This window comes from Orcinus orca, chromosome 14 (assembly GCF_937001465.1).
Source record: "Orcinus orca chromosome 14, mOrcOrc1.1, whole genome shotgun sequence".
Lineage (NCBI taxonomy): Eukaryota > Metazoa > Chordata > Mammalia > Artiodactyla > Delphinidae > Orcinus > Orcinus orca.
The window spans coordinates 83,539,922-83,558,450 of record NC_064572.1 but is presented as its reverse complement, the minus strand read 5'-3'; the positions used below and the strand labels follow the sequence as shown (position 1 = coordinate 83,558,450).

Genomic DNA, 18,529 nt, shown 5'->3' with positions numbered 1-18,529 from the left:
TTTCATTTGTCTCCATGAATTTGCTTATTTTAGATACCTCATATGAGTGGAAACTTATATTTATCCTTTTGGTTCTGTTTTTCTTTCACTTAGCATAATGTCCTCAGGGTTTGTCCATGTTTAGCATGTGCTGGAATTTCTCCTTTTTAAAGGCTGAGTAATATTCCCTTGTGTGTATAGACCACATTTTGTGTATCCATTCATCCTTTGATAGATATTTGGGTTATTTCCACCTTTTGGCTGTTGTTACGAACACTGGTGTACAAATACCTGCTTGAGACTCTGCTTTCCATTATTCTGTGTATATACCTAGAATTGGAATTGCTGGATCATATAGTAAATTCTACATTACTTTTTGAGGAACTACGAAACTGTTTTCCACAGTGGCTGCACCAATTTATATTTACACCAGCAATGCGCACGTTTTCTGATTTCTGACATCCTTACCAACACTTATTCTTTTCTGTTTTTTTGGGTTTTGTTTTGTTTTGTTTTTTGATAATAGCCATCCCGATGGACATGATGTGGTATCTTTCTGTGGCATTGATTTACATCTCCCTAATAATTAGGGAAATCTCCTGTGCTTGTTGGTCATTTGTATATCTTCCTTTGAGAAATGTCTATTCAAGTCTTTGCTCATTTTAAAATGGAGTTTGAAATAACTCACATGTTGGGGGCAATATATGAGAAATAATTTTTGGCTCCGAGGATGACTTTTTGTTTTTTTTTAATAACATTCTCAAAACAAAGAACACAGTATTTTCTAAGGTCAAATTCATAGTAGACGTGAAAGTTGAACAAGTGATAGGAAAAGCCAGCTGACTTTCAGTGTGTTCTGGGTGAAAAGAGGGCCACTCAGAACCAAAGATCATCTGTGAAATAAGGAAGCAGAAAATCTTTATGGTTACCATAATGCCTAAGAAACAGAGAAAAGCATATAATAGTACCTCAGTAGCCTGGGGGTGGGCGGGGTCAGGGTATAACCGAGAAGTATTTCAGGCGCCATGACTTTGAGGCAAAACTTGCTGGGGAGAGGCGAGAGCTGGAGATGCGGGGTCGCCAGAAGACGGAGGTCACTGAGAGCGCGGGTCTGGCAGTTTTTCAACTGAACCGCATAAGCCACTCAAGAGCCACTCAGCCGGGCTGGCCGGGGCCTATTAGTGCCAAGTAGAAAACCAGCTTCGGACATTTTAGCAACCGAATTTTGTGAACTAGCGAGTGTTAAATGCCTAGTCCCGCGCTGCCATCACTTCTAGGAGGTCTTCAGTAGGGGTTTAAAATCTGTTGGATGATAAAGCGATCATCCGGAGTCAGGGCCCCCAGTCCCGCAGGCTGACCTGGGCGCGCTTCAGCAAACGAGCAGTGCGCATTCCTTCCTGCTGTGAGCCGGCGTAGGAGTTTTTAAAATGTTAACAGACCGAGAGGCCTAGAGCAGCGCTCCTTGGGATGCAGAAAAGGGTTCAGAGATTTGGTGGTCCTTTCTCTGGCCCCCAGGCTCCAGCCTGTTTCCTCTGATTCACAGGGTGTGGTGCACTCCGGGTACGTGGGAGGCCAAACCCAGAGATTCGGCTCTGGGAATGGCAGTCCCTGCGGCCTGCAAAGGCCGGACCTCACACCTCTCCCCACGCCTTTCCTGCTCAACACCTCAGTCCAGTTCGTAACATCTCAATATGGTTTTTAAGCAGATCGAGACTAAGGGCTCTGTTCAGCCCACACAGGGGCCCTCGGAGGACGCGCGGCCGATCTCAGGGATGTGAGATGAGAGTTTGGGGGCTTCTGGGGAGCAGGGAGAAGAGCCCTCCCAGCCCGCAGCCGTTGGCTCCCTTCAGACCGAGTTCCAACGCCGCGGGTCACGGGCATGGAAGTTAGTCTAGCTGCGGCCGGCGCTCCGCCTGGATTCCAGGTTTGGTGTCCAGACACTAACCTTGGGGCGTCGGAGCTGTGCGCAAGTCCAGGTCCCCGACTCTGGGGGCCCCCCGGCCGCAGATCGCCTCCGTCCCGCGAGGCCCGGAGCTCCCACCCAAGGCAAGGCTTTAAAAATAGCCCCGACGAGATTCAGGCAAGAGGAAGGAACATTTTTTTTTTAATGTGTAAAAAATGTTTTGCTTCTGGTAGGGAACACTACCGCTGCAAGTTCCAGCACATAGGGCTCCCTCCGCGCGCACCCACGGCCATCTCCGCCCCTCGGGCCAGGCGCGGGCACTGTCTCCCGGATCCGGATTTGGGGAGCGCAAGTGCCCCCTGTGGTCGGCCCGCGCCTGACCCCACGGGCCTGAGAAGACAGAAGCGGCCGGCGTAGGGGCCCGGGAGGAAGTTGGAGCCGCGGGGCCAGGAAGGGGGCAGGTCGGCGCCGCGGACCTGGCGGGGGCCCCACTGAGCCAGGGCCACCCCGGGGCGCCGTGCCGAGGTCCGCGCGGACTCGCGTTCCCCCACGTGGCCGGCCGCCCGGGGCCCCACGTGGAAGGGGCGGAGGAGGAAGGAGGGTGGAGGGAGGGCCAGATTCGCAGCCGCTGCAGCTGGACCCCCAGCCCTGCCCGCGAGGCCCCAGCGCTTCGCTAGGGCCTCCCAGGCGGGGCCAGGCCGGGGAGTGCCCGCCGCGCCCGGCCCACTCGCCCGCCCGCCGCGCCTGTGTGCACTTTCGCGGAGCCACTAATCCCCCGAGAGAGGCGATTTGTAGTGAAGAGTATCTGTAGGGGGCGAGGCCGGCCCATGTGGGGTTGTGTCATTGGTTTGTAAAGACAGACCCCGCCTTTGCCCAAAAAAAAAAAAAAAAAAAAAAAAAAGGAGCGAGGAGTGAGCGAGCGGCGACCCTCACCTCGCCTCCCGCCTCGCTCCTGCGCAGCCGGCGGCCACCGGGAGACGCGGCCGCGCCGCTTCTTTCCCTTTCCTTTTCTCTCCGTTTTCCTCCTCCTTCCCCGGAGGAGAAAACAAATAAAGAAGAGCAAATAGCCGGGAGGCGCTCGGCTTCCAGGACGCTCCCTCCCCCGATCCAAGTTGGAATTAGCATCCTCTTGGGGGTGAGCGCGGCGCGGGGCGTGTGCGGGCCGGGTACCCCCAGCGCAGCCCCCTGCCTGCGGCCGGGCGCGGGGCCGGGACCAGGCTGGAGACGACCGGGAGCCGGGTGGGCGGAGGAAGGGGGTGGGGTGGGTGGGGAAGTAGGAAGAGGCTCGGCGGCAGGGGGAGGAGGAGGAAGGGAAGGGAAGGGGAGGGGAGGGTGGGGAGCGGAGATAAGGGGAGGGGACGGGACGGGAGGGGAGAAGGGGAAGGGAGGGGAGGAGGGGAAGGGAAGGAGAGAGGGGAGGGAGGGCAGAGAGGGGAGAGAGGAGGGAGGGGAGGGAGGGGGAGGGGAGGGGTGAGGGGAGGGGAGGGAGGGGTGAGGGGAGGGGAGGGAGGGGAGAGGGGGGAGAGGGGAGGGAGGGGGGAGAGGGGAGGGGGGAGAGGGGAGGGAGGGAGGGGAGAGGGGAGAGGGGAGGGAGGGGAGGGGAGAGGGGAGGGAGGGGAGGGGAGAAGGGAGGGAGGGTAGTGGGGAGGGAGGGGAGAGGGGAGGGAGGGGAGGGGGAGGGGGAGAGGGGAGGGAGGGAGGGGAGGGGGAGGGGGAGAGGGGAGGGAGGGAGGGGAGAGGGGAGGGAGGGAGGGGAGAGGGAGGGGAGGGAGGGGAGAGGGAGGGGAGGGAGGGAGGGAGGGAGGGGAGGGGAGAGATTAAGTTTTTGTGTGTGTGTGTCCTTGTGTGCGTGTGTCATTTTAAGGTGGCCCGGGAGCGGCCCAGAGGAACTGGCAGCGGCCGGAGGAGCGAGGGACGGAGCCGGGAGCCATGCCGCGCTGAGGGGGGGCCGCACAGCCGCCGCCACCGCCGCCACCGCCGCCGGGTGGGGTGGGAGGGGCGGGAGCCGCCGCCGCTGCTGCCGCCGCCTCCCGGGTGGGCGCCCTTCGCCGTGGACGCCGGCGGCCCGGGACGAGGTAAGGGGGGCCCCGGGGGAGGGCTGGGACCGCCGCCGCCCCCGCCTCACCTGCGGCCGCGGGCCGGGGGCGCCGCGCCCGCGCCTCACTGCGCCACTGGGGGGGAGGAGGAGGAGGGCGAAGGACACCAAGCCGACATCCGAGGACATCTTTGGTCTGCGTCCCCGGCCCGGTGTCCCCGCTCGGCGCTCGGGAGTGGGCGCCGGCCTGGGGTCCCTGCCTGCCGCCCCCCGCCGCCGATCGTGCCCGCTGGCCGCCGTTAGCGCCAGGATTTTTGTTGTTGTGATGAGAGTTGATGAATGCGAAGTAGGCGGTCACCTTCCTTCCCATCAGGACTGGCAAAAAAAAAAAAAAAAGAAAAAGAAACCCCGAGCACGGCGGCGTCCGGAGGGCAGCGGCGGCGGCGGCGGCGTCTCGGCGACGGTTTCCTAGGCGCCCCCGGCTCCTGTTCCCGGAGGCCGGTGGGTGCGCGCGCGGGGGCCGCCCGCGACCCAGGCCGAGCGCGCGGCGTGCCGCGGGGACAATACGGCCGGATCCCCCGGAACCGGGAGTCCGAGCGCGCGGGGCCTTGCGCCTGCGGGGCGGGGGAGGGGAGCGGGGGGTCCGCTGGGAAACCGGGGCGCGCGCGGCTCCGGGTCCCCAGGGGAGCGGCCCCTGCTGGCAGGGGATCCCGCGCGGCGCCCCGGGAGCGCAAGTGAAAGACGGGAAAGGAGGCGAAGTGGAACCCTTTTGTTTTGCCGGCCCCGCATTGTTGGCTCCTCCGGGCAGCCGGGCCACATCTGCCGCCGCCGCCACCACTGCCGCGGCGGGCTCGGCCCGCCAAAGTCGCAGCGGGGCGGGGGCCTGGGGCGAGCCGGGCGGCGGGCGCGGGCGGGGGCCGAGCTGGCTGGGCATTTCCTCTGCCCGGCCGCGCTCCCGCCGGCACCACTTCCTCCTCACGCGCCGCCGCCGCAGCCGCCGCGAACCCGGCCCGCCCGCCTCCCCCGCCCTGGCCGCACTTTTCGGGTGGGGCGAACCAAAAAGAAAAAGTTTCGCAGGAGGGTCTGGCGAGGGCGCGACCCGGGCGGCGGGGACTCGGCGCGGCGCAGAGGCAGCCGGGCGGCCGCGATCGCCTCTTCCTCCTTGTCCTCCGCGGCGCCGGACGGACCCGCGAGGCCGAGGGGAAGCGCCTTTCTTTCTCTACCTCGCGCTCTTCCCAACGACCCGGGGCAAGTTGGGCAGAGGCGCGCCGGCGCCGGGGCGCGCAGGGTCTTTCACCAGCTGGAGGTCCGCGGCGTGGCCGGTCGTCCGCAGCCCACGCAGCGCCCAGGTGCCGGGAGGCCGCGGGCCGGGGAGCTCTGCGCGGTCACCACTGGCCACGGCGAGACACACACGCGCACATACTCCCTTCGGTGGCTCGCTTTCCGCCGCCGCGGATGGTCACGGACACTGAGTCTGCGTGTGCGCGCGAGTGTGTGTGGTGCGCCCAGCCCTCAAATACTTTTTCCGGAGGCGGCCCAAGCGGCAGTTGGCTCCAAGGGCACCCGGGTTTAGTATTTTACAAGAGAAAGGAGGAATTTTTCGTAGAAATTCCCGCTTGGTCTGCGTCCTTGCGGTGGAGTCTGCTGGCAGTGGCCTGCGTCGTCATGCCGGGCTCACTTGCCCTATCCGGGGTAAACATATCTTTCTGGATTATTCCCCCTTTTTTCTTTTTTAAAGACTGGAGATCGGGTTAAGTTCTTAGAGAGTCAGACGTGAGTGGCTTGAAGGGTAGACAAGAGAATTCTATTCTATAAATATGCATTGGGAATTTAAAATGCTAAGTGCCTTATTTGCAATTCTGTTGGATATTGTAGAGACTGGTATATTTTTAATCTGACATGGATAATTTGGAGGGGACGTTTATTTTGGTTAGTTTACTAAGTGATTCTGCCTCCCGACTTTGGCGAAATATATCAAACTCTGGTACTACTCTTTCAGAGAAGACACTCTTCTCTGCTAGCTAGGTGCTTGGGCTCAAAGGCAGTTTAAAATTTACCCCGTGTTCAGTACCTGAGACTGCTGTTCTGCCTCTGGGGTTCTCAAAGTAGAACTTTAGTTTTCATGTGCTTAGGAGAATTCCACTGTTTTGATTTTTTAAAATAAATTTTCTACATTTTGAAGTAATGGGGCTTTAAAGCATCTTGTTTTCATAATCATTTGATTTCAAAGCATACTTCTTAGAGCAATTATAAATCAATATTCAAAATGCTAATTAAAGACTTTCAGAGCAGCTTTAATATAATATTGAAACAGGATTTCTTTTCTCTTTTTTAAGTAAGAGGGACTGTATCTCAGAGTTGAAACACTAAATATCCTTTTGTCTAGCATCAGATCTCTGGGCTGCTCTGACACTCTCTGGTAAAAACCCCTAGTGCCCTTTCTACTGCCCCCCCCCAAAGAAAAGTTAATGAGATGGTAGATTTCAAGCAAAAAAGCAGGCCCTCCTTCTTGCAAAATATGCTTCCAGTTGCCATTGAAGTTGGATGCTAGCTGTGAATGCACTTGCCTTTAATGAAACCAGTTTAATCGTTCACACTCGATCAAGTATAACAGGACCAAACAAAGGAAAGAAGCCAGCATATTTCTGTAGAGCATTGAGGGATTTAGTGTTAAGTCTTGATGTTGGGTCGCCCCCTCCCCCCACTCTGTCCCCTGTTCAAGGGAGTGAGGGTTGAAGGCAAAGGGAATTTATGACACTGATTGGTTTTCTGTGCCCGAGGAGTAGGGGACCCCAGTTTGTCCCTGTAGAAAGCAGTTATTAGAGGGAATTTACAAATCTTGGGTTTGGAGCTTGTTTTGGACCTGACATGGTGCCTTTTGGTTTAATTCTTTTTCCTGTTTGGGAAGATAAAGCGAAGGGGTATGTTTCCTCCCTCCTTCCTGACTGTACATTAATAAAGCTATAGGTGGAGGGTGCTCTGCGTAGCTCTGTAGATTGGAGCTCAGAGCCCTGTTATTTAGGATTTCACTTGGGATCTTTGAACATCCTGAACTGGGTGTTCTCCTGGGGGAGGGGCAGGGCAAATTGCCTTTTCTTAACTGTGATTTAAACAATAACAACAGCAGCAAAAAAATCTCTTTGTCCCTAAAATGTATTTCTTTGCCAGGCTCGAATTGCAGCTTACGCCTGGCAGTTAGTCATTGACTGGGTGAAGAAATATTTGCAAAGTGTGTCTCTTTAAAGTTAAAAAAGTAAAAAAGTTTGGCTACTTAAAAACAAACACTACTAGCATTGTAAAAATACACCAGTGACATACTTTGTGAGATATTTTGGCCTTTTAAGACTCAGGGCACACCTGTTCCTGTGGAGTCGAGTTTGCTTTCCCTGGCATTGTTAATCTGGTCGTGTACACAAGACGAAACAGGAAAACTTGCTATTCGTATAATTATTAACTAGCCATCAGTTACCCTTTCAGGGAATAATCAATAACTTTACTCTTGACTTGTAAAACTCCAGAAAGAAATCCTATTCATAAGCCCTGAAAGTGTTTTAATGAGAGACGAAGTGAAACAAACAGCCACAACAACAACAAACAAAGCTGCAAAATCAACCTGCAACTTTTTCAGTGTTCTGAGTAGCTAGCGACAAGGTAAATGAAGGATGAGTATGTAACATAGGTACCGAGCAAGCACATCGCTGGACTGGGAAAGGATATTATTGCTGGCAACTGTTAAAATGCCAAAGCAAAGAGAGTTCAGGATAACTCGCACCGTTTGAAGTCCTTGAGACTCAAAACCAAAAGGGCGGCCCCGCTGAGGTCTAGCACCAGAACGCCATTTGCCAACAATTCTCTTCCATCTTGAATCATTTTTGAAGGCAAAGTTATCCCCTTTGCACTTAACACTTTCCCTAAATGGAAAAAATTTAAAGAGTTTACAGCAATAGCAGAATGGCCACCCCAGTTGTCATTTTTTACCACTGTCATTTTAATATAGAAGGGCTGTCATCATAACATATGTGAGTACAAGCCTGGGTCCCTCTGTTACTAATCTTTCTATCAGTGAAAAGCAGCAGCCCAAGTGTCTCATGTCCCTGATACAGGCCACAAATATATATTCATATAGTACGTGATTGGGAAAGGAAATTTATCTTTTCAGCAGGGCACAGCTCCTGTAATATTTCCACCACCTGGCTGATAGTTCAATTACAGAGGGTGGAACACATTTCTGTAGTAATTTAAAAATGGGAGTGCAGTTTGCTTGACTCTTCAAATAGAAGTTCTTGTACTTAACACCATGTATTGAAATATCGGGGTGTCTTATTCCCCAAGAATGTTCCTGCATTTCACTACCTAAGGAATGCTTGTGTGGACTTCCACTACTGCAGACTTTTAGTAGGCACATGAAAATGCTGGAATGGATCTGCTCTCAGAGGCTATACTGCCTGGGCAGTATCAGTTTTCTCCCTTACAGCTGGTAAGCATGTCCTAATTTACACTCCTGCGGTTAAAGTTACAGCATCCTGGGAAAGAAGGAAAAATGCAAATCTTCCCCCCCAATCAATCTTTTGAAGTTAATTTTTATTCAAGTCTGTGTTTGATGGAATATGTATCAAAGACTTATGAAAGGGTATTTTTTTTCTTTTTTTTTTTTTAAACACACCTATCTCTGGGTTTGGAAAATTACATTTAATAATTGCTAAAAACTTCAGAACCATTTTTAAGGTGTTCAGTGTTTCTTTTGATCATGATTTAATGGATAGTATCCAAAAGCCGTCAGTGTGACTCTAATGATCTTCACAAATTAATGTTTGGGCTTCATCTGTCGCTTGCTTTTAGCCATCATCATTATTAGTATTTCAAGCCTAAATTATGGCTGCACTTGGACCTTCAGGACCGCACCAGTGAAAAGAAGGGCTTTGCACATTGTGCAAAAAAAAAAAAAATGGGATTCACAAATGAATACAGAATGTACAATAGGGAGCAAGCCAGGCCATTGTTTGTGTGGAATGTTGACTATGGGAGCCAAGGGGCAGTTTCGCCTTCATTCTTCTAACTGCTGGAGAACACAGAAACTTCAGGAGCTGCAGACAGGATGGGAACCAGAGTCACAATCATCCGTCTTTGCCTGGCATGGCAATTGGGGCCACCGGCCTGCTCCCTTTCCAGACTTTTTCTTAGAAGGTGGTCTTTTCTGGACTGCTGGGGAACTCTGTGTTCTTCTTCTTCTCAGTGATCTGCTTTTTGGAGGAAAGATTCTAAAAGCAGATAGTAGGGTTCTTCTAAGAAAGTGTTAACGAAGCAGACTTTTCCCCCCGCCCCTGAAATGCAATTTTCAGAAATCACATTCAACACTTACCAGGAACTGAGGCATCTGAAGTCATAGGAAGCAGTTGTGTTTATTTTTATTATTCCCCTCACATTAAAGTAGTTTTTAGTCTGTGGTGTTAGGGAAAGTGCGGCTAAAATGAGTGTTGGATTTTTGTATTTTGTTGCACAGGTGCTGCCATTTCTGAAAACTCCTCTGTATTGCATCTTCCTCCTCCATTCACAAAGCTTCCTGCTTCCACAGGGGAGCTGATGTTCCAAAGTGGAGCCAAAACTCTATTGCTAAAGTGCCAGGCGCTCGTGTTAACTTTCTTTTTTGCCTCTCCAGGAAGTGGGATCAGTGTAGCCCTGGCCCATTGTTGGGGGCTGATGCCCCTTCTGCCTGGAACTTTGGGGGCCAGTTGATGTTTCCATCTGTATCTAGCCTAGTTCCTCCTTGAGTGAATGTTTTAGAAATGATCTGCTTTAACTGTTTCTGTAACGAAATTTAACAGATGGTTGCCTAGGAGTGGCTTAATATTCACAAAAATTGTGATAAAATGGTTGGGTTCTTTCTTATTCCTGGAGCAAATGATGCTTTTGCTTTTATGGAGAATTGTGACTTCTATCCTGGGTAATAACAGAGCCTGCATTCTCCCCAAGGTCGGATGGTGTTTAGGGGATGTTAATCCCGAATAGCTGTTGTTTCCTGAACTTGGTGGGCAGCCTCACCTTTGGTTGGTGTTCACTGAGAGTCCAGAAATGTCCCGGGGTAGGGGGGAAGGCAGTGCTTTTCAACAAAACGGTGTGGTTCTTAAAATTCATCCCGCTTGTGAGATAAAAACAAAGAAAACCTTCCTTTACATTGTTGATTTTCTCCCTCTCAAAAGTGCTCAGAAACCTGCTTTTTGCATTAAAGTAAATCTTTAATTATGACTTGAAAGACACTATTAACTGGCTTGAAGCTTGGTTGGAAGTAGTGGCAACGTTTCTGTGTCTCATCCCAGCCCAGGTTGTGGCAGAAACTTGGAAGGGCCTTTTTAAGGAATTCGTCACATGGATGATGTGTGGGTCTTTTTCTGCAGCGCTGGGGCTGGCCAAGGGGTTGTAAACTCACTGCTGCGCTCCAGCCATGCCTGAAATCTGGCTTCCAGCACAGGACAAACAAAAACTTCATTATGGAGTCATGGAATCTCAGGAAGTTTCTTTGGAAGGAACTGTAGACCGAGATCGTAGAGGTCAGCTCCTCTGGCCTGATGGGATTGTTCCCCCCGCCCCCGCCCCAGGTATATGGCAATTTAAAAGCCTAAAGCCTAGCTGTTGAGGCTAGCAAAGAATCACTTGTTAGGTGAAAATGACCTGAATCCAACCTGGAAGTGATAGTATTGTAGCTGACCAGGTGTGTGTGTTATGTGTGGGGTTGGAGGAGCAGCAGGTGAAGTCCCTTTGCTGTAGGGGTGGAGGCCAGGAGACGGTTTGTACACCCTTCCTGCTGAATGAACTCTGGCTGGGACTTTATTCTTTTGCTGATGGATGTCTTTAGTGGGGTGGGTCTAGAAGTGCAAATAAAGTTTCTGCTTGATCAGGCCCAGGTGGGTCTGGGGAATGGGTAGGGGTCATGCCTGCACATCCTTTTGGATGGTGGGGAGCCCATAGGGTGTTGCAGCTTCCAGGCCTGCCCACCTGGACTGCAGCCGCAGCGAGCCGGGAGGGCTCTCAGGGGCTCTGAAAACCCTGTCCAAGAATGGTTGCGGGGACTGGAGTGGAGCGGCCTTGCCCGGTCACGTGGGCTTGCTTTGCTGGGAGGGACAGGGTGCTGGTGACACCACGGAGGCCTTGCTGTTGGAGCTGCCAGGCCAGATGGGCTGCCTGGGCTCCTAGCACTGGCTGAGTTTGACTGACCACTGGGCCCGGGGTGGTAGGGCAGAGCTTTCCGAACAGCAGAGACCCGATGGTGGCCCACACGTGGGGGCACTTGCCTGCTGAGCTGAGGGGTGGGAATGCTGCATTTTCTTCCCAGGGGTTGTGACAAATATTTTAAGTTTCTTTCCGGCTCTTCTTCAGACGTTCAACTGTGGACTGCATTGCTGGCTGATTCCTCCAGCTGCCACTGCAGGCCTGGATGGAGCAGGAGGTCCAGTGTGGCTGCCACGGTTTCTACCCATATTCCTTAGTATCTCAGGAGGACACAGAGATGTACCTGAATCTTTTTTCTCAGTGCTTTCTGCTTATGGGCTAGAAGTCGCTCCAGGAGGGCAATCAATAAAGAGTATATTTTGCTGTACAGTTATCAGTATGCACATGTAAGTGCCTATAAGTAAAGTCTCAATATTTTTGATCTTAAAAACATTTCACAGTCGTTAATCTTCACGATGCTCCTGCTGGCTAGGTAAATAGAGCAATTCCTATTTTATGCGAGGATGAAATATTGAATTGCCTCCCCAGAGTCATAAAGAGGCTGGTCTCCGCCTCCTGTTTCTGTAGCTCGAGTTTGGGGGCCTCGGGCGCCGGGAACCCCAACGTTCCGCCCAGACTGACCGCAGGGCGACTTCCGGGCTCCTGCACGACCTTCTGCTGCGGGGAGGGCAAAGTTGGGCCTGGGTGAAGGCCAACCGCCCTACCTGGCTGCCCTCTACCTGAGGGGGCGTGGTCTGTGGCTGCACTACCCCGAACGCGCCCCGTCAGCGGAGTGCTGGGCCTTGCTATAAGGACGGGTCTCCTGGCGTCGGGGGTTCCGGATTCTAGGACCCCAGGCCCGAAGGTGAGGTCCCCCTGACCCCTGGGCCCCGCGAACCTGGCGGCTCCGCTCCTCCCCTCCAGGCTGGCTCACCTGGAGGCTCCGCCCCCGAAGGCCGCCTACCTGGCGGCCCCGCCCGCCTTTTCCTTCCCCTGCCCCCCGGCTGGACCCCGCAGGCTCGCGTACTTATCCCCCCCACCCCATCCCCCGCGCTGTACCGGACTCCGCCGGAAGCGCCCCTCCCCTCGCGCTTTGCCCTTTCACTTGTAAATAGGGAGCTGCTTCCCGCCGCTGGGAATTTGTCGAGAGGTGATAGAAATGGCCTTTACCCCCACCAGTGCCCACTTCCTCCTTCCTCCCGCAGCCCATTGTGCGGGGTCCCGCCCCTCGCCACCGCCCACCCGCGGGCTCGCCCGCGCCACTCCCAGTCCCCCCGGCCGGGACGTGGAAGGAGCCCCGAGAGGACGCAGGACACCGAGGTGGGTCCCGAACCCGCGGCGAGGCTCGGAGCAGAACCAGGTACCTGACTGGACCGTGCCCGAGCCACCCCAGCGATTGCGGGCTCCGGGGATCTTAAACCTGTGTCGTGTTGTCCCTGTCTCTACAACCCACTCCCCAGTGGACAGGGAGGTTCGATGGTGGCAGAGGTGCGACAAGCGGTAAACGGCCCCATCGCTGTGACTTGATCGGCTTGGCATCCCGTCCCAGGGGCGGCGATGAGGCCGCGGTTTCTGCCGCAGCCTTCCAGTCTGGCTCTTTTACTCTTAGTACCAACAGCGCGGTGGTGGTTCCGAGGGCTACCCCGTCCTCGCTCAGAATCTGCGTCCTTCTCACATTGCAGCGCTTCTCCGGGTGTGGGGCCTGATGAGCCATGTGACTAGAAGTTGCAGGGGCAGTAAGTGCAGAGCCAGGATGAAACGGGGCTTTTCCACCCTGCACCCCTCTTATCCTCGGTGGAGGAATTTCTGTGTGTTGCGCTCTTTCTATCCTTGCAAACTTAAATTTGATTCTCAAGAAGTCCACGCAGACCACTTAAGAAGTTCTTTTATTTTTGTGAAAGTAACACTGTAACTACCCTTGACTGATCCTTTACTTAGAGTCGTTGTCACTCTCACTGGACGCTTGGCCTGTGTTGCATTTGACCTTTACAACAAGGTGGGTGGGGTGTCAGGCACAGGGGACACTTGGGTGACTTGTCCATCGCCCTCCCTGCCCTCCAAGTGGTAGAGCTGGGATTTGAACAGGCTCTTGGAAGTGAGGACTGGGCAGGATTCCCTGGTGAAGGAGCCGCTCTCCCCGCCGCCCCGAGAGCAGAGGGGAGGTGAGGGTTCAGGCTTGCCCTGAATCTGGCATGTTCTCCCCAGGATTCAGATGGCTTCTCAGAAACAAGTATCTTTCTCAGGCCCAGAGTTGCTTCTGGACCACATGGGACTGTGAGAAGTCTGGCTTGTTTTAATTTCCTTCTTTGATTAGTGGTCTTTTGTTGGGATCTCACAATCTAATGCTAAGGAAGGATTTCTAGATAGTTTCCTGGACCAGGCCTGTTTTAAATTCACTACACTTTCTGAGTTAATGAACAGCATGGCTCCTGATCTGAAGCCTGAGGCAGGCTCAGGAGATGGGGGGCCCCATTGGGTGCACAGGGAGAATTCTGCCTCTGGACCACAGACTCGCTGTCCCGGCAAAGACCAGACACCGGAAGGACCTCAAGGGCTAGGCACAGTGCTATTGATCGGGCTCTTTGAGGTAGAAGTGATAGTCACTGTTTCACCAATCAAGAAACAGCGTCGGGGGAGGGGGGAGGCAGGGGGGGAGGGGGGGTGGAGTTCAGCAACTAAGGGAGCCAGCAGTCAATTCCACCTGGCTCTGGTTTCTCTGTAATTGATTGAGGCTTTTGGCTTTTGATTGGGACTTGAGTACATTTGGGGATGGCTTTGCTATGCTCGCCAAATGAGACCCCTCTGTCCTCCTGATCTCATTTCCTCCCTTGCCTCTATCTGGGTGTCTCTGATGTGCACCTCCCCCCCCCCCCGCCCCACCCAGCAAACACACATGTGTGTGAATGAGCACACACATACACACACATGCCCTGAGATCGTGTGGCTAGCTTTCACAGTGTTCAGGTTTTTTGTTTTGTTTTTGTTTTTTTTCTGGTAAAATTGGGTTTAGTAGCCAGGTGCTCGACACGTCTGTGGTCTGGATGAGTGATCTCAGTGGGAGTCTTCTCAAGTGAGCCCCCTCCGTCCTAGCATGTGCCCCTCACTGGGGGGAGGGGCTGGAGGTGGGTGGGGCGTTCCCCTCCCTCACTCTGGCTGCTTCTCACTTTCCAGCTGGATTCATTATGCACATCTTACAGTGGGAGTTGGTTCCTGTGTTCAACATGGGGGAATTTGGGAAAAGAGACAGGGAAGATGGTGAGGATTTCACCTAATTGGAGTAGTCTGTTTGCACCACTCCTGTAAAAACTAGCGAGAAACTTGATTCTGCTGGGTAAACCTCCTTTGGGCTGCGGCCCTGCATTTGTGCTGGCCTTGGAGAGGAATTTGAATTAATACTCCCTGACAAAAGGAACAGCTTTCTTTTCAAAGAGGCTATCAGAGAATTGAAAGGGAATGGCACAAAGTTGGGTGTGTCCTGAAATCTGGAGACCGGCCCTGCCTGGGTGATTAACTCACCTGAAAGGCACCCGGAGCAGGTGATGTGGGAGCTCTCCGACTGACCTTGGCTTCCTTTAGGGTAAGGTCCCCGCGAGGTGGAGATTTTCCTGAAAAACAGGCTTTCCTTTAATTACAAGATTATCCTCCTGCCTTACCATGCTTCTCTTCCTTTCGTGAACACGTGTGTGCTTGCAGACACGTGTGTGCTTGGGAAATAAATCCCTGAAGTTCTTGCTGGTGCTCCAAGGCTCCAGTGGGCCTGGGTGGTGGTGGGGACACTGCAGACTCCCTGTCTCAGGCTTTGGGTTCTGCCCTGTTTCCTGGAGGTTGAGGGCAGCGCGGGGTGCGGGGTGCGGGGTCGGGAGCTTTTGACCAATTAGTCCGGTCCAGCTTGGGTCCTGATTATCTTCTGCCTATTTTAAGTACCCCCTGCAGTTTTCAAACAGGGTCTCCATTCTGCTTCACTTCCCATGGGAAAGGGTGGTGCATGGTAGGTGAAGGCACGCCAGGATTAGCCAGCTCGTGCCTCTCAGGCCTCAGCGGTGCTCGGTGGGACCCGAGAAGGAGAAGCAGCTGCTTCCATGGGGGCCCTTCTGCCTGGAGGGTGGATGTGGCCGGGTCTGAAGGCATTTAAGCACAGGAATGTTCTCATGGCCCTTATAGTTTTGTTAGCCTTGGCCAGCCGAGAGCCAGGATTTGTGGGTGGTCCCAGAACCTTTTTTGGGTCTGCAGGTGTGTATCTCTGGCCTCTTCCGGGTTTAGGGATCCCTGGCTCTGCAGAAATGCCCCTGGGCTTGGCATCCCGAGTTCCTCCGGAAGGACACGAGGGAAATCTGATAGGTTTCCCCCACATGCCCTGTTGGTGCCACGGTGAGTACACCAGGTTTCCTGAGACCCTAGTTTTCTCGGCCTTGGCCTTGTGCAGAGTTCTGTTTATTCTCCCTGTTCCTCCAAGGTGTTTGCTGCTTTTCGCTCAGGGCTGAGGATTTTTTTTTTTTTCCCCACACGCAAACATCCTTTCTTCTCATTTCTCAACTAAGCCTGGGATTAAGAATGTGGCTTCATCTGACAAAAGCCAGGAGATTTCAGAATTAACGTTGGAATTCTATCTGTAGTGATGTCTTCCTGAGTATTTAAGGAGGGCTTTGAACAGCGCGTAATTTTCTCCTTCCCTAAACTGGCCAGATGCGCTCCAAGTAGTGGGCAGAGAAAGCAGCTCAGAGTGGTTTGAGTTTTCTTTGCGGTAACTGTGAGCTTGCCTTACTCGAGTCTCCTGTGTCCCAGGGGCAGGAAGGGCGAGGGGCTGTGACTAACAGTTGTTTGGGTTGTGCTCTTGATGTGTGTCTCAGACGACGCAAGAGCTTAGACGCCCCTCAGAGCTCAGCAGAACCGCTAGAAATGCACATTGCAAGTGTAACTCTGGTTCTTAAAAAGGTTTCTCTGCAAGGGAGAGTAACGGGTTTTTTCCTAATTTATTTCATCTTCTGTAGCTGCCGTGGGCAAGCGGGGGTCTTGGAGGGAGAGCGGCTGGTGGGAACTGGGTCTGGGTGCCTTGTTGTTAGCGGGGAGGAGGGCAGGGTCAGCGCAGGGACCAATTTTTGGCCGTGCTTGTATCTGGGAGTTTTGCAACCTGGTGATTACTTGGCATGTCAGGCTCCTGCTTAGATCCAAAAGCTTTTCTCTGGGCCACCCTGGAGCACTGGGCTGACCTCAGTGTTACCTGGGGACTCACTCTGACGGTGAGGGAGAGGTCCCACCAAGGCAGTGAATGTCTGCCTCCTTTGCCAGGGCTGAGGCTGGGCCCGAGGAGGGACGGCCCTGCCCCCAAGATAACACACGTCCCCACCAGCAGAGGAAGAGGCATCAGATGGGACAGACTGTTCTAGAAAGTGTGGGAAAAAGGAGGGATGGAACGAGACACATGATTGCATTTGGGATTTCACGAGCCCTCGCAAAGGGCTTCCGTTTCTGAACCGGAAGCAAGGGTAAGTATAGGGGTGGGCTACAAGGATTGACGACGTAATATTTATATAGAGTTTAGAACAGGCCTGACACATTGTACGTGTTTGTTAACTTTATAAAAATACATAATAAATAAACAAGCAAATCAGTTGCCCCCGCCGGGAGGTGCCGTGTGCCAGCTGGGGCAGGTTTCCTTGTGCTCCCTGGGCCTTGACTGCCTTGGTTGTGCAGGCTGGGAAATGGGACTTGCTGGTCACAGAGATGGTGAGTGGGCCCTGTCCTAGGCGAATGCGTCCACCAGGGAAGGGGGGTTTTATCCTTTGCACTTAAACGATGGATGGGTCTTATGGAGTCGGGGCAAGTGCCAGGTGAAGAGGGCGGGGCCCAGGGAGAAGTGTTTGTGGTGGGAGATCCAGATCCTGGTGCTCTTAAACACGACCTGAGTCTGCCTCACACAGGACCGGGAAGGCACCGGGAAGGGACTGGGAAGGGCGGGTGGAGGCTGGCTCCGTTAGGGAGCATCCCGTCTTCTCCTCCGTTCCTGGGGCCAAAGTGATGAACTGAAAACCGTTCAGGAGGTTGTTTTTAGACTGTGGAATGTGACTCGGTATTAGGTCACTCTGAGAAATGCCCAGTAAAATATTTACTTTCTGTTTAAGACCTACTTTCCCTTCCCAGAGAAGGAAGAAAAAGCGAGGGGTTGGGTGCTGCCCCCCTTTGCCTGAGGACAGCCAGCACCCTTAACCCGTGGGGGCCTCTGGCAGTGAACTCGCTTCCCAGAGAACGGTGTGTTGGGTTTGTCTTCCTGGCGCATGGTGGGCCCTTAGCAGCAGCTTTGGTGACTGGCCCGGGTCCAGCTGGGTGGCCGATGTGCTATGGGTGTTTGTATGTCCCGATCTGGGCCTGGGAAATCTTCCCCTCCCGGGGCATTCACTCACTTCCAGGGACGGCCTGGGCAACCACATAAGTGTGGACGTGACACCCCACCCCCCCCCCACCCCTGCCCCCCGGCAATGTCACGGCTCCCTGCTGCCTGTGGGCTCCAGATGCGAGTCGTAGGGTCAGGTGAGCATGAAATGGTGAGGTGGGGCTGGGGGCTGTGTTGGGGAAGGTGTCCTTCCGAAGTCTGTGGAAGGGACCCAATTGTCACCTTCCGGGCGGCTGGTCATTTCATGGACCGGCAGTTTCTTTGGGTTTAATTCATACCATTAAAAAATCTCACTTGGAAAGCGAGATGATCCTTGAGAATGCCCTTGGGAGGCAGCTAGTGGTGGAATGCAAGGGCATTCAGAGGTCAAGGGCGAGAACGTCCTATTTGCACATTTGCAAACGTGCACAGTAAAGAGGCTGATGCAGGTGGGAAGTGTTCAGATGTTAGCTGTTGGTTACTGTTATTGGCAGCATCAGTAGCTACGGTGGTGCTGTTGTAACAGAATAAGTGCCCCCTGCCCCTGCCCTGCTCGAGCTGTGCACGCTGTGTCTTGCTACATCCCTCGAGAACAGACAGTTGGAATTAGGGTCTTCCCAGGAGCGGGGAGAGAGGTCCTTTGTGCCCTGTTGTATCAGAAGGGAACAGGTGAGCGCTAGCACCCTTCAGCTCACCCCTGAGTTGGGCACACATACTTAGTGCATTTAGTGGCAAGAAGCTGGCTGTGGGCTTGGTGGTTTCCACACGAGTGACTCACACAGTTCCCAGGGAGGGCCGGCTGGCTGCCCAGGTGCTTTGACAGGGTGGCCTGTGGAGCAGGTGGAGCCCCAGGGCACCCCTGGCCAGGAGTCAGTCTCCTGGGCTCCACCCAAAGTTCCATTGCAGAAGCTCCAGGTGGGGCCAGAACACCTGTATTTTTTGCAAGCTCCTCCGGGTGGTTCTCAGCGCAGCCAGCCCAGAGCCTGCCAACAGCGCGCAGACTGTCTTTCTCTAAAAACAAACCACTCCCCGCCACACACCC

General features: G+C 53.9%; 1 protein-coding gene across 3 annotated transcripts in view; it reads left to right on the top strand.

The window, feature by feature from the left end:
• The first annotated feature begins 3,816 nt into the window (after positions 1–3,816).
• Positions 3,817–18,529, top strand: part of CTBP2 (C-terminal binding protein 2) — a 162,108-nt gene continuing 147,395 nt past the window's right edge. Inside the window, exon 1 of one of the 3 annotated variants that reach the window (XM_012531580.3) lies at positions 3,817–3,957. The gene's annotated coding sequence lies outside the window, so the exon portion shown is untranslated. Of the gene's footprint in view, positions 3,958–4,317; positions 4,419–18,529 lie in introns of those variants that run through there. The other 2 variants (XM_033420783.2, XM_033420785.2) reach the window with 2 other exon arrangements.